Source organism: Podarcis gaigeae, assembly GCF_964106915.1.
Source record: "Podarcis gaigeae genome assembly, chromosome: 4".
Taxonomy (NCBI): Eukaryota; Metazoa; Chordata; class Lepidosauria; order Squamata; family Lacertidae; genus Podarcis; species Podarcis gaigeae.
The window spans coordinates 106,459,001-106,482,496 of record NC_139677.1 but is presented as its reverse complement, the minus strand read 5'-3'; the positions used below and the strand labels follow the sequence as shown (position 1 = coordinate 106,482,496).

Below are 23,496 nucleotides of genomic sequence, written 5' to 3'. Positions count from 1 at the left end.
AGACTATGGGCTGGGATCCCTCTCTTTATTCCTGGCCTTTCTCTACCACCTTTTTTTGGGGGGGGGGCCTAGTCCACCTCCTCGTCCAGCTTTGGAAAACCATTTGCACATTTTTCGTCCGTTGTGCAATGAGGCTGAGCGACGTCACACAGAGTTAAAGTCCCAGGGACCCCTTTGTTTAAAGAAGGGAGATCTTTTCTGAAGGGGGGGGGAGGGAGGGGTAGAGGGCCAAGTGAGTTTGGGATCCTCTGATCTCCAGGAAGGAGAGCGTGGCAGACCTGGCCCCTCCCTGGCAGGACCCTCCCGTCCCTGACTTGGGGTGTCCCCCCCCCCCTTGCAGGAGCAGATCCGGCCCCCCAGGCCCCCTCCCTTGTTGCAGCCCTTGGACCCCCGTCTCCCCACTGCACCCTCTGGGGGGGGGAGAGAGAGGAGACTCACCAGATCCCAGGAGGGGACAGCGAGGCAGCACTTGCAGGACAGACACCAAAGCAGGGAAGGACTGGGGAGGGAGGGGGCTTGGCTCTGGAGGACCTGCCCCCCCTTGCTTCCTGTCCTCTCTGGGAAGGCAGCTCGGTTCCCTTTAACCCTTGCAATCCCGAGTCCATCCTGCTCAGCCCTCTCTCGCTTGGCAGAACCTCAGATTCTTATTATTTTTAATGGATATGGGGGGGGGGCAGCTGCCCCCTGGCTCCGCCACTGGCCAGATACCCTTTTGGGGGTGAGCCTCTTGGCTGGACTCTGAGCATCTCCCTCCCTTCCTCAAGAGATCTCAGAGACATTTGAAACACAGAACACAGGAGACGCAGACCGAGGATGCATCACCTCAAATCCTTCCAAATCTCCAGGGCTGCTGCTGCCCTGAGTGCTGGAAGGAAGACCTGCTCCCTGCAAGGCCTTTTCCCTCCTGGACTGGGGGGGGGGCGAGGACCAGACTCCCCCTGCTCATCAGCAGAGACCCCTGGGGGGCCGGAGGGACCTTGCCCTGCTGTGGATCCTGGGGAGCCCAGACTCACTGGAAGAAGCTCAGGGGCTGGGGCAAATCTTTTAAAATAGTTTTTAATCTGTGGTGCTTTAAATGCTGGGTGTTGGTTTTTTTCCTTTGTTGGGGGTGGGATAAACGTTTAGCTGGTGCTGGGGATTACCGTATTTTTCACTCCATAGGGCACACCTAGTTTTTAGAGGAGGAAAACATGAAAAAAAAAAATTCTGAATAAAATGTTGTACTAAACTATTTAAGGCAGCAAAGTGGGTGGCTCCTATCCGCGTTGCTGCTTTAAAGGGAGCCTCAGAGGAGGGAAGGAAGGGGAACCATGGCTTATCTACGTCCAGTTAATAATGCTGAGCCTGACTTTATATGCATCTCAAAGCCCTTGACATATATACATTATAATGACAAGCCGAGATAGGCCTCCTGCAGAGGAGCAGGGGAGGGAGCCATCATAGCTCAATGGGGAGAGCATGGAGAAGATCCCAAGTTCAGTCCTTGAAAGCTTCTCCGGACAGGGCTGAGGGTGGGTCTCCTGAAACCCTGGCGAGCCTCTGCCCATCAGTGAAGACAAAACTGAGCTCAGTGGGCTCCGGGAGGGTCCTGACGTGGTACTCTGTTCCTGTTTAAATTAGCCCTTTCTTCAGAACCATGAGGACTACAATCTTAGTTTGTTTTTAAAGGGACCAGCTGTAACCTCAGCAGCTTTGCATGCAGAACACCACACGCTCAATCCCCAGCTTCTCCAGGCCTGATACTCTGGCAAACTGCTGCCAGTCAGTGTTGCCGTTACTAAGCTAGATGGAGTGGTGGGTCCGACTCCTTATAAGGCAGCTTCCTAGGTTCCCATTTATGCTTCAGATCTGAGTGTGAGGCTTGCTGTCCCGTTTAGTGTGGCGAGGGTGGTTCTTTGCACATCTGGAAGACGACTGTGTCACCTCCCATCACCCTCTTGAAGGTGCTTTTTACAGCTCAGGGGAAAGGGCAGGCAGCCACAGCATCTGTAGACTGTAGCATCCTGAATTAAGGGAGGGAGGGATTCCCGTTGCAGCCAAAGGGTTGTTTGAGGCCACCACGAAAGAGCTGATCTTCAGCTTGAAACCAGGACTTGCTCTTTAACCGTGCTGCTCCTCCAGCTGCCAATGCCATCCATGTAACCTGTGTGAATATCAAGCATGGGTTGTGTCCAGGAACCTGGGGGGATTTCTTTCACGTGTGTGCATGTTTTCGTCTTTAAATAAACAGTCCATGCAAGTTTCCAGCTCTTATGGCCATCGAGATTAGCCTGGCCGTCTCAGTGGAAATCTGGGGAGGCTGAAGTGGACTTTCCAGTGGTCAAAGTGTGGTTGTGTCTTCCTGCCCGGCATCTATTTCCTGCCTTCTTTCCCCCCTGCACCCCTGCACCCTGCTTCAAAGCAAGCCACGGAGGAGGGAAGGCTCGCAACAAATTCCCTCCACTTTGAAGCAGCAAAGTGGGAGAGGAGCTGTAAGCTGCTCCTCTCCCACTTTGCTGCTTCAAAGGGAGCCCGGGAGGAGAAAATCCGCTGCCGTCGCTAGCAGAGGATCCATGGTCCCCTTCCTTCTCTCCTCCATGGTTGCTTTGAAGCAGGAAAGTGGGAGAGGAGCTGCTAACACGAGTGGAGGAGTTATGCTAAGACCAGACCATGTCATTACCGAGGAGGCAGGTTTATTCGTTCTTTGAGGACTATCCCTGCCTCCGGTTCTGGTCTTGACCGGAAGGATACTGGAATCAGCAAGGGAGACCCTCATGACCTGAAGGGGCTGCTGTGCAATGCCAGGTCAATGGCTCACAAGATGGCTGTCATCCATGACTTGATCATGGATGGAGGACTTGACCTGGCATGTGTAACAGAGACTTGGTTGGATGAAGCAGATGGGCCTGTCCTTGCCACAGCTTGTCCACCAGGTTTCTCTTACGCACAGCAACCCAGGTCATGTGGGCGGGGAGGGAGGGTTGCAGTGATTTTTAGGAAGTCACTAGCTTGCACCAGGCGTCCGACTGGGAAGACCTAGTTTTCTGAGTGCATGCTCTGCATATTGGGCAATAGGGGCAGTACAGGATTCCTTTGGGGATACCAAACCCCCCGCTGCACCAAGGATTCCCTGCCCGAGCTGCTTCAGGTTGTGGTGGATGTTCTCATGGAGACAGCAATTTTAGTTGTCTGGGGGGTTAACATCCATGTCATCACGACCTTACAAGGGGCCACTCGGGACTTCGTGGAAAGCATGGGCTCCATGGGGCTGTCCCTAAGTTTGGCCCAACTCATAGTTGCAGACATACCTTAGACCTAGTGTTCACCTCTGTGGATGTGGGTAATCTGACACTAAGAAAAAGTGTGACAAAAGAAGTGCTATGGTCAGATCATTCCTGGTACAACTGGACTTCTCCGCAACCCTTCCCCTCTGGAGGGAGGTGGGACCAACTTGGTTGGCCCACCCCACCACTTAATGGCTCCAAATCGTTTCCAGAGAGTGGTAGGGGATGTTTTCGTTGGGTCAAAATGGCGTCCGGCACGTTTCCTTGCTGCGCCACTGGCTGTCCGTGCCGATCAAAACAACTTCAGCTTTCTTAGCTTAGTCCTAGCAGAGTTCACGCAGCGGGGGGAAACTGTTGCTGTGTGTGGAAAATAAATTAAACTGGATGCAGGCTTTTCTCTTATCTCCAATAGTCTTTAATGAGTAGAATAACATCGTAAATCAGCCCGGCGAATTGGCTGGCATGCTTCCGCTTCTCCGTCAAAAGCGAAAGAGAACATACACACAGAGAAACACTCCCGTATGTGCATATAGCACGCCTCAGAATGTGAGACGTCACTCAGAACTGTTTAACCCTGTAAGTTCTGATTCTCCTCACACCCCCTCTCATCTTGCATCCTGAGGGAAACTGTGAGTATAGCTCTCCCCAAACACAACCCTTCACAGAGGTGGACTCCATGGGCGTTCTGACCTCTGCACAGTCAGACCTCCGGAACTTCTTGCCAAGCTCTTTGGCAAAGCCTTGCATCTGTCTATCTGTGTGTGCACAGCTCTCAGCCTGCTTGCCCTCTGGCAGCTTCGTGGTCGAGCACACATCTAAAGACCTCATTGAGTTCAACTCCTTTCCCATTGCCTCTTGCCCCTTCCTGGCTTTTGTCTCAGGCAACTGTTGAACCTCCTCAAAACTCTCAGGTTCACACTGTTCGAAACCAACCCACGCGCTGATGACCTGAAACCTCTCAGGTGGTACCCCCTTTGTCGTGCGTGCGGAACGCCTGAGCACTGTCTCAAGTGCTCCTTCTGACCCACTGGGGCCAGCAAGTGTGTCACTGGTACCAGAAGACTCCCCCTCTGACTTACTGCGTCTTCGGGCCTTCTGAACTTTGCTAACGGGAGACGAAGGCTCACTCTTGGGCTCTCTTTTAACAACCTGTGGAAATGCCCAATCCTGTTCTTGACCCTGGTCAGCGACCTGGTCCTCATCAACAGGTTCAGCTTCTGCCTCTCCCTCCTCATCAGAATCAAGCAGACATTCTGAGAGAACGTCAGGATTCGCATGGATCCTTGACCAACCATTCTGCTCACAGAACTCAGCATTTCTGCTGACTAGAATCCTGGACTGATCACCATCTGGATATGCAAACCTCCACCCCTTTGTCTCAGGCTCGTACCCACAAAAGATCATTTTCCGGGACCTCGGGTCACCTTTCTTTCGTTGAACCTTTGGCACAAGCACCCACGCTTCAGAACCAAGGACACGGAAGAAATGCACCTTCGGCTTCATTCCGTGGAGCAAGAAATACGGGGTGTCACCTACCACTGAATTGTAGGACCTGTTCATCGTGAAATTGGCCGCCTTCCAGGCTTCGGCCCAAAAGCTCTGAGGCAAACCAGAGTCAAACAGTAAAGCGTCAGCTGCTTCAGCTAGTGCCTTGCTCCTGTGCTGCGCCACACCACTCTCCTGAGGAGAACAAGCAACCGTCAACCTGTGACGTATTCCCTTCTGGCGGAAGAAACTCTGCAGAGCAGACCCAGTGAACTCTGCGCCTCGGTCACTCTGGAAGCTCTGCACCTTAGTGGAAAACTGTAGTTCCACCGCCGCAACCCAATCTTTGATCAGTTGCGCTGCCTCGCTTTTGCGTTTCAGCGAGAAGACCCACGCGTTCTGGGTAAAATCATCTGTCAGCGTCAGTGCAAATCTGGCCCCGCCCAGACTCTCTGGCATGGGACCACAAAGGTCTGTGTGCACAAGCTCAAAAGGCTTTGTGGTTACCCTCTCCGATCTGGGATAACTGCACCCTTTTACCATTGCCCTTCTGCATGCCCTACAACCTAGGAATTTGTCACATGCTTTCATCTTGCAACCTACAGTGCATTCGGGCAACTTCTGGATATCTTTCCAACAGCCATGTGACATTCTCCTGTGCCACAAATGAGCACATGAATCATGAGTGGGAACATTTGCACACTTCGCCTGTGCTGTCTCAGCTTCCCCCTCACCCTCCAGAGGTGTCTCCAGAACAAAGAGGTTGTTCTGACATGCAACACTGACCAGTTGTCTCCCACCCCTGGAAATAGAACAGACATTATTTTCAAAGCAAACCTTGTACCCTTCCTGTAAAAGAGAAGATACAGATAAAAGACAATGTTTCATTCCAGGCACAACGTAGACCTCCAGCTCCGCCTGCAAAAAAGAAACAAACACATTTCCAACAGTAGTTAAAAGCCTCTGTGACCCATCAGCAAAAACGACTGTCTTCCCAGTTGAAACAGCCCTGCAGTTCCACATTTCACCACTAGGTGGCGCTGGAATCAGATGGTGACTCGCTCCTGAGTCTATAACCCAACGCAGCACTCTGCCCTCACTGGAGTTGTCCCTTAGCGTTGCCATGGAGGCTAGATAAGAACCGTCCTCCACATTTCCTGTGTCACGTCCTCCCTGCGCATTCCCACGCTGGCCCCCTCTCCTGGACTGGCTGCCATGGAAACCTGGCTGACTGCCATGGGAAGCGACCTTGGAGACATCCTGCTCAGCCTCTCTGGCTCTCCACGGACAAGATCGACGCAAATGGTAAACAGGCTTACAGATTAAGCAGCGACGAGTGGAAAAAACCTGAACTGGGCCTCCAGCTGGCCTGGCCCCCCTCTGCAACCGGATGGGCTCTCTGTGCCAGCTCTGCCCCCTCTTCCTCGTCACACACAGTGGAAAACTTTACAAACTTGCTTTTGGTCTTCTCTGCCCCCCCCAACTTTTTCTACAGCTCTCCTTGAGGCTGTGACTTCAGGGACATGACCAGCCGCCCCCTCTGGGCTCTTGGCTTTCTCCCGGCCCTGGTCTCCTGCTGAGCTTTTACACAGACTCCTCAGCACCTCCCAGGCAGCCTGAGCCGACTCAACGCCCTCCAAGTGGGGCAACAGCAAAGCATCCATGCTTGCTTTCAACATGCAGAGCTCCCTTTGCATTCTCTGCTCTCTATCCTCCAGCAAAGCAGCCTCAAAGCCTGCTGCGTCATCCTCAGCAGCAACTGGCATGGGTGGTGCCGGCTCCTTCTGGGCTATACTCCAGAGCCCTGTGGCCAAAAACCATCCCCTTACTCTTCTAACCCAGATATCCCAGGACTGGGTTGTGAGCTTTTCAAACAGGACGGAATATGACTCCTGGCCATCTGCCATCTTCTCCCCCGGGGCTCAGCCTACTCATGTAACAGCAGCTCCTCCGGCACCCGGTTCTGCAGATCAGATCCTCCCAGCGAGCTCCTCTGCCTCAAAACGTTAGGCAAAAGCTCCAACTGGCTCCAGCTCAGCTAGCTTCTCACACACACACACAGGCACGACTTGGCAACAGCCTCCAAAGCTTGGCTGACTTCCCATAACCTGTTGGGTCAAAATGGCGTCCAGCACGTTTCCTTGCTGCGCCACTGGCTGTCCGTGCCGATCAAAACAACTTCAGCTTTCTTAGCTTAGTCCTAGCAGAGTTCACGCAGCGGGGAAAAACTGTTGCTGTGTGTGGAAAATAAATCAAACTGGATGCAGGCTTTTCTCTTATCTCCAATAGTCTTTAATGAGTAGAATAACATCGTAAATCAGCCCGGCGAATTGGCTGGCATGCTTCCGCTTCTCCGTCAAAAGCGAAAGAGAACATACACACAGAGAAACACTCCCGTATGTGCATATAGCACGCCTCAGAATGTGAGACGTCACTCAGAACTGTTTAACCCTGTAAGTTCTGATTCTCCTCACAGTTTTATCCCATGTTAATGACCTTTCAACTGATTCCCTGGTGTCCCGCTGGAATGTGAGGTTAACCAGGGTTATTGACCGTTTGGCTCCAAAGCGCCATCTCCGATTGCATGGAGCGCGGACAGCCCCGTGGTTTTCCCCAGAGCTGAGGGCAATGAAACAATCACTGAGACGGCTAGAGAGCTGGTGGCGGAAAACTCATTCCGAATCTGACCGGACACGGGTTAGAGCTCAATGTCGAGCCTACCAAGTGGCGATAGCGACAGTGAAGAGGACCTGCTTCACCACCTCTATTGCGTCTGCAGAAAACAGAAGCAGGAGACTCTTTCAGGTGGTTTGCAATCTAACAGAACCAGCAGCCCTGTGAAGTAGGCTAGGCTGGCCCAAGGTCCACCAGGGAGCTTCATGGCTGAAAGGGGGATTAGAACCCTGCTCTCCCAGGTCCTCCTAGTCCAGCCCTCCAACAACTACAACTCTGCTTGGCTCCATTTTGCATCTCTCCATCAGAAGAAGCGCAGAATATCCCCTCGGGGGATTCCAAGCAGCACGGGGGCTTTTTAGAGATTCCACAAGGACTCTGCAGACCTCAAAACCTCAAGGGGGTTTCCTTGAGGGACAGGGTACCCAGCGGCGTCCAGGCAGGTTCTCCTGTTACCCAGGTTTAGCCAAAAATCCGAGGACAGGATAGAGCAGCAGACACGAAAGGGAAGGCACTGCCAGCTTGGTGCTGCACTGTCTTGAGCTTCAGAGGAAAGCGGTAAGCTTCCAGAGAAAAGAACGAACATAAAGCTCACAGGATAAATTTATCCATGAAAATATTGGAAATTAAAAGAGAAGATTTGGATTGCTGAGGGATGTGTAAAGGGAGTCCGTCCCTTCAGCGGTGAGAAAATGGTGCAGAGAACAAAGTTACAAGGAAGAAGACGGAAGTGAAAGTTCCTGCTAAGTAAGTACAAAAGTGAAAGTCCTCAGAAACAATGTACTGAGGCAACTGGCATTTTGAAACAACTTAACAAGAGAGGAGTTATAAAAAAGGACCTTGTATCTAGAACTTGGGAAGATTTCTGAAGCTCAGAGGGAGAAAATATTGTGCTGAACTCCAGCCCAAGGAATAGTAATCTTTTGTGAATGAACTTGGAGTGAAAAGTGAAGTGGAGAGAGCTTTAAATGGTGCCAGAGGCTCCATTACTGCAGCGGAAAGATTGAAATCAGAAAAAAACCCAAAGATTTGCTGAACTTTGACTAATCTCAACTTCTCCTTAGAAATGCATTTGAAGGCTCAAGGTTGTGCTGGTTAGGTTTTATTAGAACTTTGCTGGCCTTTAAAAGACTGAGTTGGGGGGGGGGAGAAAAGGGAACTTTGCTTTTTCATGAAGAGGAAACAACCCCTATAATTAAATACTTTGATGGATTAAGCCAGCAAGTGGCTAGAAACTGAGCATTGGGTAAAGAAGTCTCCTTTTTCCTTATAAAAATATCTTTTTCTTCTTCTTCTTCTCTCCCCCCCTTTTTTGTGTGGATTAAGCCAGCAAGTGGCTAGAAACAAAGAGACTTTCTTGACCTTTCTGCTAGAAGAGAGAGCTGTTGGGATTTTATTGAAAGACTAAGTTTATAAGCAGCAGAAGAACAGAAGAGGATGACCCCGGAAGGAGTAATTAGTTGGACTTAAATTTTAATTGTTGTGGACGTTTGATAACTTTTATTTCATGAGAATTGGTGTATTTTGGGTTGGCACCTCCAGCAATGGCAGAGCTGCTCCGATCAGGAGGAACTTACTCCATGAAAAACAGGGTCTGACCGCCACAGCGAAGGCGGAGACCCATTGAAATCACAAGCGGGAGAAGCTTGTGAACCTGGGATTCGGCTGGCACCTTTTGCGCCTCCCCTACTCGTGGGGAAACCCTGTTTTGGGGATCCGGAGCGACGTGGGGTGAGTGGCGCGGTGCTTTGAATCGACTGCTTCTTTCACGGAGTGAAGACGCATTGTTGTTGCTGGAGAGCGCTGACTTTTTTCCTGTGGACAATTGGATTTTGAACAACTACCCGTGAGTAGAACGGAAAATTGGATCTTTAAACACCTTGATTTGGCGCCGAAGCGGGAAGGTCATAAACAGGAAGTCCGCCTTCCGCTTTTGTAAATAGACTGAAGCAAAGACGTTACAAGTTAAAGTCTTTGAAAGCTCTTGACAAAGGCTTAAATCTCCATCAGTTAAAAATACAAAAAACCCCTTGGAAGCAGGTGAAGAGGGGGGAAATTTTGAACTTAGTAAGCCTGCAGGAGTGAGGGGAAAATCAAATTACCACAGCTCTGAACCTGGGAATGGGCTGCCAGATGACATTTGGGGAAAGTTTATTGACAGAACGGATTTGACAGCTAGCTAAAATAAGAGTAAGATACTGTTTCCATTGTCCTCTTCTGCATTTAAAATGGAGGAAAAAGTAACTGAAAATCGAAACTATGTTTATTGCTTGAGTTGTGCTTGAAAGAACTGATACAAGTGGAGACTGTTTCCCTCTAGAGGGAGCTTTTGAAACTGTTATAGAAGTGTAACTGGGAGGTCTCCAGCTGCAAGATAAGGATTCTGAGAACCAGAGATTGACCTTGGACCATTCAAAATGTGGATAGGAGAAGTTATTGTTACTGCATTATGTAATATAAACTATTCGCTGGAAGAGCTTCATAAAAAGATGGATGACATGACTTTTAAAAATGATAATTTGGAACAGAAAGTGACTAACTTGAGAGAAAAAGCGAGCACCAACACAGAAATAATACAGTACCTGGCACAGAAACCTACTTTGGCGGAACAAATGGTGGAGGAAAAGGAGAAAGTTGTTGTATTTGAACCTAAAATAACACAAGCGGGATCCTTAATTTTACAGAAGCAAATTGAGGACTATAAATTGAGGCCTTTTATGATTGAATCTAGAAAAAGCCAGATTTTGAGGATTGGATCCCGGTTTGGACTGAAGAAGGAAAGTTGGAAAGATCCCTCTATCCAGGGATTAATTGACTTTTGGGACATGGACTTGGATTTGGAGGAGATTGAAGTTTTGGGGGCCTTTGGATTTGGAGGAATCCTGAAATACGTCCTGAAACACTTTATAGACCCTAGCTTCAACTATGGAAATTTGGCTGAACTGTCCAGAAGGAATAAAAGTATTGTTAGGATGGAGTTTTTTCGAGATTTGCTCTCTAGCATTAAAGAATATGAAGAAGATCTGCAGAAGGGACCTGGAAAAGAGTCAAGAGCCTCGGACATAAGATCTCCAGGTTGATGGACTATATGGAATTGACGGAAAGGACTGGCCGAATCCGAAACCAGGGAGAAGAGTTGATGGAAGAAGATTGGAAAATTTAAAGTTTATATATAGAAATATCGCAAAATTAATGAGTGATAGAAAAATGGTGGATTGATATTTTATGGATTTAGCAGAAATGTTATAAGGAGTTAAGCATATATAAGTATTTTAGTTTTAATGTTAAAATAAGGTTAAAAAATATGTTATTTATAATATGATAGAGAATAGAGAAAGATGGAAAGGATTTGCTGAAATAACTAGTAGAAGTGGAATACAAAAAGGGAGGTGAGAGGAGGTCGAGGAAACAAGGGAATGAAAGAAAAAGTATTGAAAGGGGGGGATGTAATTTTTTAAAAAATTGTTTTTGCTTTGTTTTATTTTATTTAGGGTTAGGGTTAGGGAGTGGGTTTGGTTTAGTTTAGTTTAATGGGTTTAGTTTAATGGGTTTAGGTTGTGTTTTGTATTGTCTATATATTGTATTGTATTGTCTTTTTTCCTTTTGTTTTTTTCTTTTCTGTCTTCTTTTCTCTTAAAAGTAATAAATATTATTTAAAAAAAGAGAGAGAATTGGTGTATTTTGAATTGGATTGAATTGGATACAAAAAAGGGGGAAAGTGAAAGTTATTGTGTGGGGAGGGGAGAGAACCTAGAGGCATATAGATAAATTACAAGTAAGGATAATTGTGCTATATATTTGCTGTGCCTCCAGAGCACTCCCTGGTGGACAATGTATATTATTACAACAAATAAGTCAAAATGTCAGGGGGAAATGGGGGGGATTGGGGGGACTCCAGGGGATAGGAGAATGTCTAAACAAGAAGAAATCATAGATTTGGATATTTTGTGGTTAAAAATAAAAGAGGAATTCAAACAAAATGAACAACACATGGAGAAAAAATTAGCAGAGGTACAAGAAACATTGGACAAAAAAATAGAGGGAGTGGTAGGGAACTCTCAAACAAAATCAAAGATTTAACAGTTAGATCAAAGACAATGGAAGAGTCAGTGAAAAGAATTCAAAAGGAAGTTAAGGAAAATAGGAAAGACACAGAACAAATTAAAGATGAAGCTGCAGACTTAAGTAAAATTCAAGAGCAGGTGTGGGACAATATGGCAATGCTGGAGATGCATCAGAGGCAGATGAATTTGAAATTTAGAGGGGTAGTTGAAGAGATGAATGAAAATATAAATATAAAAATAAAAATGATCAAAGAATTGGCAAGATGGATATGAAAGAGGAAGAAATTGAATACACAGTAGAAAATGTATTTAGAATAAAAGTAAGATCTTTAAGGGCTAAAACAAAGAAACTATCCGGATACTATCTGATGATTTTCAACTCCTTAGATATGAGAAATGCAATCTTGAGAACGAGTTATAATAATAAGTTGATAATTGGTGGGAAGCCAATTATTATTTTTTAAAGAAATTCCTACCAGATTTTTACGAAAAAGAGACGAATATAAACAATTGGTGAGCTTGTTGAAGAGAAATGGGATTCAACATAGGTGGGAATTTCCCAAAGGGATTTCTTTTTATTACAAAGATAAAAGATTTAGATTAACAGACTTCCAAGAGGTGAGGAAATTCTCAAGGAGATATGAGGAATTAGGAATGTTGGAAGGAAACCGAGTTGGTCCCAGACCTGCAGGAAAGGAGCTTGAGCCAGGTGTTTCCTGCTTGGCAGGGGGTTGGACTCGATGGCCCTTGTGGTCTCTTCCAACTCTATGATTCTATGATTCGAAGAAGGAAGAAGGAAGAAGGAGAGAAAAGAAAGAAACGGAAGAGGAAGAAAAAGAAGGAAAGGAAGAAGAAGTAGAAGAAGAGGAGGAAGAAGAAGTAGAAGAGGAATCAGACAACAAATCCACCCAAATTTAAATAAAATTTAAAAGTTGACTGTATTAGAAAATGACTTTGAAATTGTTAACTTGGAATGTGAATGGGCTGAACAATAAATGTAAAAGAAATAAACTGGAAACTGTTCTGGGGGAAAAGAGAATATAGATGTAATTTGTTTACAGGAAACCCACGTCACAAAACTATGGAATGAAAGTCTGAAATTCACAGCATGTACGACCTTAAAAGAAAACAAAATGAAAATGATGTACCGCTGGTATATCACCCCTGTCAAACTAGCAAAAATGTACAGAATGAGTAACAAAGCATGTTGGAAATGCAAAACAAAAGACAGTTTTTTCACATGTGGTGGACATGTGGAAAAAAAATTGGGATATGATATATAACGAATTGAAAAAAATATTTAAATATACTTTCCCAAAAAAAGCAGTCTTTTTTGCTGGGGATGATAGGTAATTAATTAAAAAAAAGCAGACCACAAACTATTCATGTATGCTACGACTGCCACCAGAATCTTAGTAGCCCAAAAATGGAAAACCCAGGAAATACCAACCTTAATGGAGTGGCAGACGAAAAAGGTCGAATATGTAGAATTGGCGAAATAGACTCATAGGATTTGGAACCAAGAAGAAACAAAGTTCAAAAAGGAATGGAATAAATTTGTTGAGTATATAGGTAATAACTGCAGAAGCTTAAAGACTGAAGCAGGGTTAAAATAAATCTTGTGATAGATGGTAATTAAGATACTGAGAGAGAGAAAATTAAATATGAAAGCCGGATGAAAGGAGGGAGGGAAGTCTGGGCATGACAGTACGCGTGGTAAATAAGTAGACATACAATTGTTGAAATGAAGAGTATTTATTTGTTTATGTTGTGGAAAATTTAATAAAAAGCATTTTAAAAAACAAAAAAATACAAAATACACATCTGTAACCCCCCTCCCCACCAAATTTTAAAAGGGCATTAGATGTCAATCAGCCAAAGGTCTGCTTAAAAAGGTGCCTATTTGACAGACTCCTAAAGCTGTATAATAGTTTTTCTGACCTCTGAATGAATTCTTCGATGGGAAGTGAGATTGCACCTCGTACTGAAGCTCTTTCCACATTTCACACACTGATAGGGTTTCTCCCCTGTATGAATTCTTTGATGGGAAGTGAGATGGCAGCTCTTACTGAAGCTTTTTCCACATTCCAAGCACTGATAGGGTTTCTCCCTTGTATGAATTCTTTGATGGATATTGAGAGAAGAGCTTGTACTGAAACTCTTTCCACATTCCACACACTGATAGGGTTTATTTCCAATGAGATTTCTTTTTTTAAAAAAATATATTTGTTTGCTTTTACAGAAAAAAAGAAACATAACAACCACAAAAATGAAGAGAAACCAAAACAGTCACAAATACAAATAGAAAAAATAAAAATAAAAATTCAAACTTTTAAATTTATGCTTACAAAGACTTCCTTTCTTGATTTCCTCACGCCTCCCTTTTTTGTGCTCCTCTTTACCCAATCGTATACAGCAAATCCTTACCTTCTTTCAGAACTCATTTCGAATTATTAAAATCATTCTATTATGTCTCCAAACTTTCCTCCTTATATTTAAACACCTTTGACATATTATTTACTTTTGACATAATATAACTTTAGTCTTTCACCCATTTTCTATTACATTTTTACATATTTTTAAACCTGTATCCCTAATGCCATATTATTTTTATATCCAACAACATTTTAAAATTCATAAACTTTGCAGTGTTTCTGCAAATAGTCTTTAAACTTCTTCCAGTCCTCTTCCACCGCTTCTTCTCCCAGGTCTCGGATTCTGCCAGTCATTTCTGCCATCTCCATATAGTCTATTACTTGCATCTGCCATTCTTCCAAGGTGGGCAAATCTTGTGTCTTCCAATGCTTTGCGATAGATATTCTTGCTGCTGTTGTTCCGTACATAAAAAACGTTCTATCTTTCTTTGGCACCAATTGGCCGACGATGCCCGGGAGAAAGGCCTCTGGTTTCTTAAGGAAGGTATATTTAAATACCTTTTTCAGTTCATTTTATAACATCTCCCAGAAAGCCTTAATCTTTGGGCACGTCCACCAAAGGTGAAAGAATGTACCCTCATTTTCTTTACATTTCCAACATTTATTATCAGGCAGGTGATAGATTTTAGCAAGCTTGACTGGGGTCATGTACCACCTATAAATCATTTTCATAATATTCTCTCTTAAGGCATTACATGCCGTAAACTTCATACCGGTGGTCCACAACTTTTCCCAGTCAGCAAACATAATGTTATGACCAATGTCCTGTGCCCATTTAATCATAGCTGATTTAACTGTTTCATCCTGTGTATTCCATTTTAACAGCAAGTTATACATTCTTGAAAGAATCTTAGTTTTAGGTTCTAACAATTCTGTTTCCAATTTCGATTTTTCCACCTGGAAGCCCAATTTTTTGTCCAAATTATAGGCCTCTCTTATTTGATAATAATGAAGCCAATCTCGCACTTTATCTTTTAATTTCTCAAAACTCTGCAGTTTCAATTTATCTCCTTCTTGTTCTAATATCTCCCAATATTTTGGCCATTTGGCCTCCATATTGAGTCTTTTCAGAGCCTTTGCCTCCATGGGTGACAACCACCTTGGGGTCTTATTTTCCAATAAATCTTTGTACCTTATCCAGACATTAAATAATGCTTTCCTGACAATATGGTGTTTGAAAGCTTTGTGCGCTTTAACCTTGTCGTACCACAAATATGCATGCCATCCAAAAGCATTGTTAAAACCTTCCAAATCCAAAATGTCAGTGTTCTCAAGAAGCAGCCAGTCTCTCAACCAGCAGAAAGCCGCTGATTCATAGTAAAGTTTAAAGTCTGGCAGGGCAAACCCCCCTCTTTCCTTCACATCAGTTAATATTTTAAATTTTATTCTGGGCTTTTTGCCCTGCCAGACAAATTTAGAGATATCTCTCTGCCACCTCTTGAAACAATCCATCTTGTCCACAATCTGCAAAGTTTGAAACAAAAATAACATTTTTGGCAATACATTCATCTTTATAGCTGCAATTTGACCCAACAAGGAAAGCTTCAATTTTGACCAAATTTCTAAATCTTTTTTTAACTTCTGACCAACATTTCTCATAGTTATCTTTAAATAAGTTCAAGTTTTTTGCAGTCATATTAATCCCTAGGTATTTCACTTTCTTAGCCACAATTAAACCTGTCTCATTCTGAAACCCTTCTTTTTCCATTGATGTTAAATTTTTCTCTAAAACCTTAGTTTTAAGCTTGTTTAGTTTAAATCCTGCCACATGACCAAATTCTTGAATCAATTCTAAAACCCTTTCCGTACTAGATTTTGGCTCCTGTAATGTCAAAACCAGGTCATCTGCGAAGGCTTTCAATTTATATTGTTTAGCTCCGACCTGAATTCTTTTAATCAACCGATCCCTTCTAATCATGTTCAACAGCACCTCCAGGACTGAAATAAATAGTAATGGAGAGATAGGGCAGCCCTGACATGTTCCTTTTTCTATCTTAAATTCTTCTGTCACCACATTGTTAACTATCAATTTTGCTTTTTGTTCTGAATAGATTGCATCTATACCATTTTCAAACCCCTGTCCCACTCCCATTCCCTTAAGATTTTTCTTCATAAAATTCCAAGAAATATTATCAAAGGCCTTCTCCGCATCAATAAAAATTAATACTGCTTTTGTATTAATATTCGTTTGCAGCAACTCCAAAATATCAATTTTGTTCCTTGTATTGTCAGACAAATGTCTGCCTGGTAGAAAGCCTGCCTGATCCTTATGTATCACTTCAGTTAACACTCTTTTTAATCTATTGGCTAAAATATCTGTGAAAATTTTGTAATCCACATTTAAAAGGGAGATGGGATGATAGTTCTTAAGTGGTGTCTTTTCAGATTCTGTTTTCGGTATTAGTGTGATGAAAGCTTCTTTCCACGACTCCGGCGCCTTCTTCCGCTCCATAATTTCATTACAGACCTCCTTTAGTGGTTGAATTAAATAGTCTTTCAAAGTCCTATAGTACTTGGAGGTTAGCCTGTCCGGCCCTGGAGACTTGCCCAGTTGCATATTCTGAATGGCACCTTCAATCTCTTGTTCTGTAATTTTATAGTTCAACATTATCTTATTTTCTTGATATATTTTTTGTAATCCATTAGTTCTTAAAAATTGGTCTATATCAGTCTCTTTCTGTGGCCCTTGAGTATAAAGTTGTTTAAAGTATCTCTGGAAGCACTTTCTAATCTCCACCGGATTCTGAAAATTTTTCCCTTCAAGATTTTTCCCTCAAGATTTGTAATTGTATTTAACTTCTGTCTTTTTTTCAACTGCCACGCTAATAATTTTCCACATTTATTAGCTGACTCAAAAGTCTTTTGTCTCATTTGTTTAATTTTCCACTCAACTTCCTGATTTATCAGTTTCATACATTATACTTGATATAACTTAATTTCTCTCAGAATCTCTTGTGACTTTGGTTTCGATCTTAGTTTCTTCTCTCCTTCTATTTTCTCCAAAATTTTATCTTTTTTCTCATTTTGAGATCTCTTTTTTATTGCATTCTGTTGTATCAGGAACCCTCTCATGACCGCTTTGCTTGCATCCCAGATTACTCTTTTTTCAACCGTGGTTTTCAAATTTACTTCAAAATAGTCTCTCAAGGTCTTTGGGGCCTTCTTGACAATCTCATGATCTCTTAATAAGGTGTCATTCATCTTCCATCTGAAGGAACCAATAGGTGTTAGTTTCATTTCCATCTTTACAGCATTATGGTCAGAGCAAGTTTTTGGGCACATTTCCACCTTTTTTGTCTTAGATGCCAGTCCTCTAGTTATCCATATTTGGTCAATTCTGGTCCATGTCATTTTGGCTTCAGAAAAAAACGTCCCTTCTCTACCTAGGGGATTTTTAGGTCTCCAAATATCAATCAAATCCATATTGTCAGTCAGTTCAAAAAAAGTTTTTGGTAGTCTGCCCTCTTTTGTTACAATCTGTTTTTGTGCTTTATCCATGTTCGTAGATACCACTCCGTTCATATCTCCCATCATAATGATGTTATTGTAGTCCATATAGTCCAACATTGTCTCATGCAACTTCTTGTAAAATTCCGCTTTCCCCTCATTTGGTGCGTAAATTCCTAAAATCAAAAAATTTTCTCCTTGGGTTTGGATTTCAATTGCCAAAATTCTTTCTTGCTCATCTTTAAAAAGAAATTTTGGTGATAGGCTTTCTTTTGCATAGATAACAACTCCTCTCTTCTTTACTTTATCCGATGAAATAAATTCTTGGCCTAGTCTTTTGTTAATTTAAACTTTCCTGTGGAGCCTAATCACATGTGTTTCCTGTAGACAAATTAAGTCCAATTGCTCCTTTTTTAATAAATGAAAAATTTTCCTCCTCTTCTCAGGGGAGTTCAAACCATGAATGTTCCAACTTAATAGTTGCAGGGACATGTTGAAGTAGTTCTATTTTCCTCCTACTGCTCCCAGAAGTTCTTCCTCCTTTGACGGTGTAAGTGCAAAACTTAATGGTCCAGGTCTTAAGGCTCTTAATTCTTCCTCAGTTCCTTTCTGAAGGTCTTCTCCGTAGTCGCTCAAAAATTTTTCCTTGTCTTCAGCAGATTTAATTTTAACTTTTTTCCCTTTAAAGGTAAAAGATAGCCCCTGGGAGAACTCCCATCTAAAGACAATTCTGTTGCTTCTCAATAATATCACTAAATCTCCGTAGTTAGATCTAAGTTCAAGTAAGTGTTTTGGGATGTCCTTGTAAATTTCCACTCTTGAATCTTTGATCTCTAAGGTCTTCTGAAAATGCGCACTCAGTATCTTATCTCTTTCTTCCTTTGTTCTGAGGGAGATCAGAGAGTCTCTCGACTTGATCTTCCTCCCTCCCTTTCCAAGTCTGAATGCACTTACAATCTTAAAGTCTTTATCTTCTTCCAGAGACCAAAATTCTGCAAATTCCTGTGTCAAATACTCAATTAAGTCCTCCTTTTCAAGTTCTGGTACTGACCTAATTCTGAGGTTATTTTCCTTATTTTTTAATTCTATCATAGACAGAAGTGCCTGATGTTCACCAATCTGTTTATGCATAGGTTTAATTTCTTCTTGCACAGCCTCTACTTTCTGTTTGGCCTCCTCAGCAGTTTTACGATTTAATGTAGTGTCTTCCAATAATTTCCCAATGGATTGAGCTTTTAAACTGACTTGCTGAGTCAAATTATTAATACTGACTGTATTTTGGTCAATTTTAGTTGATTGTTCAGTCACTTGCTTACTTACACCATCCAATTTTTCAAAAATTTTATTTAACACTGAGGTAAAGTCCCCTCCTGTGGCCATTCCTTCAGGCGTGGTTTGATCTAAATCTTCCTCTTGTGCCACAGGAACAGTGGGAACAGATGATCTGCATAGCTGTGAAATTATACTAGGCTGCTGTGTTTTGGCTTTAGCTGATCTTGTCTTCCCACTCATCCCACTTCTGTCTATAAGCCAAGGTCAGTCCCACGGTCTGCTTTTCCCATGGAAAATCCCCAAGTCCAAAGATGGAAAAATCCCCCAGTAGTTGTACAGCTTCAATACTCCACTAGTGGGACACTCTGTTTATCTTAAAAAGTCACAATTTGTAAAGTCTTTCCCAAATTTACAAAGTGTCCCTTAAAAGTTTACAACAGTAGCAGAAAACCTTATAAGTCCTTTAACTTTTGCAGAGTTAATCATATAAAAGTTACAATGTCTCCAAAAAGTGTGAGTTGCAATATGACAGTTCAAGCAGCCTGACAGTTCTGATAGTTTGGCAGCCCGATCGCCGGGAGTTCAAAGTATTTTTGTAAATCCACAAATGAAGAGGTAAAAGTCAAGTTTTCCTTCTTCCACCTCAATATAGTTGAGGTGGAATCTTCTATTTGATGTTCAGATTTAGTTCTTTTAAAGTCAGTTTCCAAAGCATAAGTAAATTAAACGTCGTTGCTTTAAATCTTTAAACAGAACCGGGAGACGGACTTCCTAGTTGTGCATCCCGCTTCAGTGCCAAATTAAACTGTATTTAATCCCCGGTTCATTATACTTCACCTACTCACGGGTAGTTGTTTTTTAGCCGAATAGTCCCAGGAAAAAGGTCAGCGCTCACCGACAGCAGCTTCGCAGCTTCACCCCACAGAAAGAGCGATCGACTCACAGCACCGCGCCAACCCCGTCACACTCCGGAGCCCCTTACGGAGTCCCTTTGCAGTTTCAGGGGGCGCTAATGGTGCCCGCCGAGTCCCACGGCCACAGGCTATCACTGCCTGTGGTTTTTCCAGCAAGGGTCTCCGCTGCGCCGTAGCGGACGACCCGTTTCTGCGGAGCTTCCCCTTCACAAAGAGAAGGGGGCCGCCATTGCCGTTCGCGCCGCCTCCGGAAGTCTTTCCAATGAGATTTCTTTGTTGGGAAGTGGAATGGGAGCTCTGACTGCAGCTTCCTCCACACTCCAAATTTTTACATGGCTTCTCCTTTCTGAGGATTTTGTTGTGGTCACCCTTATTCTCGATTTACAATTCATCACAATCTGCAATGGAGACAAAAACGGGTTAAAGCCTCAGGAACAAATGGAAAAGCACTGAAGGGAGTTGAATGTTTGTTTATTACCTTTGTTGTTTGTCATTAACCAACATATTCATTATTAGACTCTGATGGGTTGTTGAATGTTGCTTGGTTTGCTATACCAGAGTGGCCAAAATTGTGGAAGCCTTTTGGAAAAAAGTGTATTTCAGAGATTTGATGGCTCATAGCACCACTTCTTTCCGAGTAATATCATAAAATCATATATCAATGGAAAGATAATTTAATCCAGAATGTAATGCAACAAAGTTTGTTCAATTATCTGTATTCTATCAAAACCTATAGACAAATAACTAGAAAAAGGAAGTACAACTTGCTTAGGTTAACTTTTCTCAGCGTGTTATGTGGTTGCTATCGTTGATTGGTTTTTTTGTGTTTTTTCATTTAGTGAGTTTGTAAAATATAATAAGATTAAAGAAATGACACAAAGAGTTGACTGTTTACCCAGAATGTGATGTAAAATAGCCAATGTGGTGTAGAATCATAGAATCATAGAGTTGGAAGAGACCACAAGGGCCATCGAGTCCAACCCCCTGCCAAGCAGGAAACACCATCAGAGCACTCCTGACATATGGTTGTCAAGCCTCTGCTTAAAGACCTCCAAAGAAGGAGACTCCACCACACTCCATGGCAGCAAATTCCACTGTCGAACAGCTCTTACTGTCAGGAAGTTCTTCCTAATGCTTAGGTGGAATCTTCTCTCTTGTAGTTTGGATCCATTGCTCCATGTCCGCTTCTCTGGAGCAGCAGAAAACAACCTTTCTCTCCCCCCCCCCCTTATGTGACATCCTTTTATATATTTGAACATGGCTATCATATCACCCCTTAACCTCCTCTTCTCCAGGCTAAACATGCCCAGCTCCCTTAGCCATTCCTCATAAGGCATCGTTTCCAGGCCCTTGACCATTTTGGTTGCCCTCCTCTGGACACGTTCCAGTTTGTCAGTGTCCTTCTTGAACTGTGGTGCCCAGAACTGGACACAGTACTCCAGGTGAGGTCTGACCAGAGCAGAATACAGTGGCACTATTACTTCCCTTGATCTAGATGCTATACTCCTATTGATGCAGCCCAGAATTGCATTGGCTTTTTTAGCTGCCGTGTTGGCTCATGTCAAGTTTGTGGTCAACCAAGACTCCTTTTCACATGTACTGCTCTCAAGCCAGGTGTCACCCATCTTGTATTTGTGCCTCTCATTTTTTTTGCCCAAATGCAATACTTTACATTTCTCCCTGTTAAAATTCATCTTGTTTGTTTTGGCCCAGTTCTCTAATCTGTCAAGGTCGTTTTGAAGTGTGATCCTGTCCTCTGGGGTGTTAGCCACCCCTCCCAGTTTGGTGTCATCTGCAAATTTGATCAGGATGCTCTTGAGTCCATCATCCAAGTCATTGATAAAGATGTTGAATAAGACCGGGCCCAAGACAGAACCCTGTGGCACCCCACTAGTCACTCTTCTCCAGGATGAAGAGGAATCATTGATGAGCACCCTTTGGGTTCGGTCAGTCAGTGGTTAAGAGCGGTAGACTCCTAATCTGGTGAACTGGATTTGTGTCTGCGCTCCTCCACATGCAGCTGCTGGGTGACCTTGGGCTAGTCACACTTCTCTGAAGTCTCTCAGCCCCACTCACCTCACAGAGTGTTTGTTGTGGGGGGAAAGGGAAAGGAGAATGTTAAAAGCTTTGAGTCTCCTAAGGGTAGTAATAAAGTGGGATATCAAATCCAAACTCTTCTTCTTCTTCTTCTTCTTCTTCTACTACTACTACTACTACTTCTGTTAAGTGAACAAGGCTATATCATGAAGAAATTAGAAGAAAGATTTTGGGAAACATAACCAAAGCTGGCATTCCTATATTTTTGAAGAGGTATAAGGGGACTCAGTCACTCCAAAATCAGACTGGTAAAGGCAGGAAAAGGTGCACAACAGCAAGTGACGATCGAAGAATGAAGAGACTGTGCCTACGTGACAGAAGAAAATCATCTGGGTGTATACAAGATGAGATGACGCAATGTAATGTGAAGTTGAGTGCAAGGACTGGTCTAAATGCTAGAGTTCTAAGGAAAAAGCCATGGTTATCTCTGAAGCAAAGGTTGAAAAGATTAAACTGGGCTACAACCCATGGTAACTGGACAGCGGAACAATGGGACAGTGTTATTTGGAGTGATGAGACCCAAATCTCCTTGCTTGGTAGTGATGGCATGGAAAACGCGGGGAGAAGAATCAGAGAAGATTTATATCCTACAGTGGAACCTTGGGTTATGTACCGTCCTCCTTACGAACGCTTCGGGTAACGAGCTCCGCTAACCTGGAAGTAGGTCTCCTGGTAGCGAACTTTACCCCGGGATGTGAGCGAAAGCGTGTCTCAGGATAAAAATGGATTCGGGTTAAAAATGGACCTCCGGAACGGATTAAGTTCTTAACCCGAGGTACCACTGTCTTTCTAAATAAACCTCAACTACTAAAACTGCCAGCGTTCCGTGTCTTGTGTGAGGGAAGTGCTATACTTGACAACATAACACCGGTTTGAAAGACCTACATTGGCTCCCAGTACATTTCCGGGCACAATTCAAAGTGTTGGTGCTGACCTTTAAAGCCCTAAACATACTGGGCCCAGTATCCCTGAATGAGCATCTCCACCCCCACCATTCAACCTGGATACTGTGGTCCAACTATGAAGGCCTTATGGCAGTTCCCTCACGGCAAGAAGCCAAGTTACAGGGAACCAGGCAGAGGGCCTTCTCGGTGGTGCAACCCACCCCGTTGAATGCCCTTCCACAAGATGTCAAGGAAATAAACAACTACCAGACTTTTAGAAGACATCTGAAGGCAGCCCTGTTTAGGGAAGCTTTTGATATTTGATGGATTATTGTATTTTAATATTTTTGTTGGAAGCAAACCAGAGTGGCTGGGGATACCCAGCCAGATGGGCTAGGTATAAATAAACTATCATCATCATCATCATCATCATCTTAACCAGAGGTACCACTGTACATGTATTACACCTACTGTGAAACACCCAGTTAGTGTTATGATCTGGGGTTGGATGGCAGCAAAAGGTGTGGGCAGGATTTGCATCATGAATGGGAATGTAAATGCCCCAAAATGCGTAAATGAAATACTTGAGCCCAAACTTTCCCCAGATACTGAAGCATTTAGATATATTTATATAAATATTTACTTATTTATTTTTATTTTTTATTTCCACAGGATTCAGCTCCATGTCATGTTGCTGCTGTGTGCAAAAGGTGGCTTCAAGATAATCATATTCCATTTAACACCTGTGAAGTTAAATGCTGGAAATGTAAAGAAAAAGAAGGAGCCTTTTACCACATGTGGTGGATGTGCCCCAAGGTAAAAGACTTCTGGCAAAGGATTTATAATGAATTGAAAAAAGTGTTGAAAAACACATTTATTAAAAAACCTGAAGCCTTTTTAATTGGTATAGTGGGGGGTGAAATCCCCAAAAAGTATCTTACTTTTTTTCTGTATACCACAAC

At 43.4% G+C, this 23,496-nt stretch overlaps 1 protein-coding gene across 1 annotated transcript in view; it reads right to left on the bottom strand.

The window, feature by feature from the left end:
- The window catches only part of LOC310843361 (uncharacterized protein), a 172,562-nt gene that overhangs the window by 118,777 nt on the left and 30,289 nt on the right, over window positions 1-23,496 (bottom strand). The window lies entirely within an intron of this gene.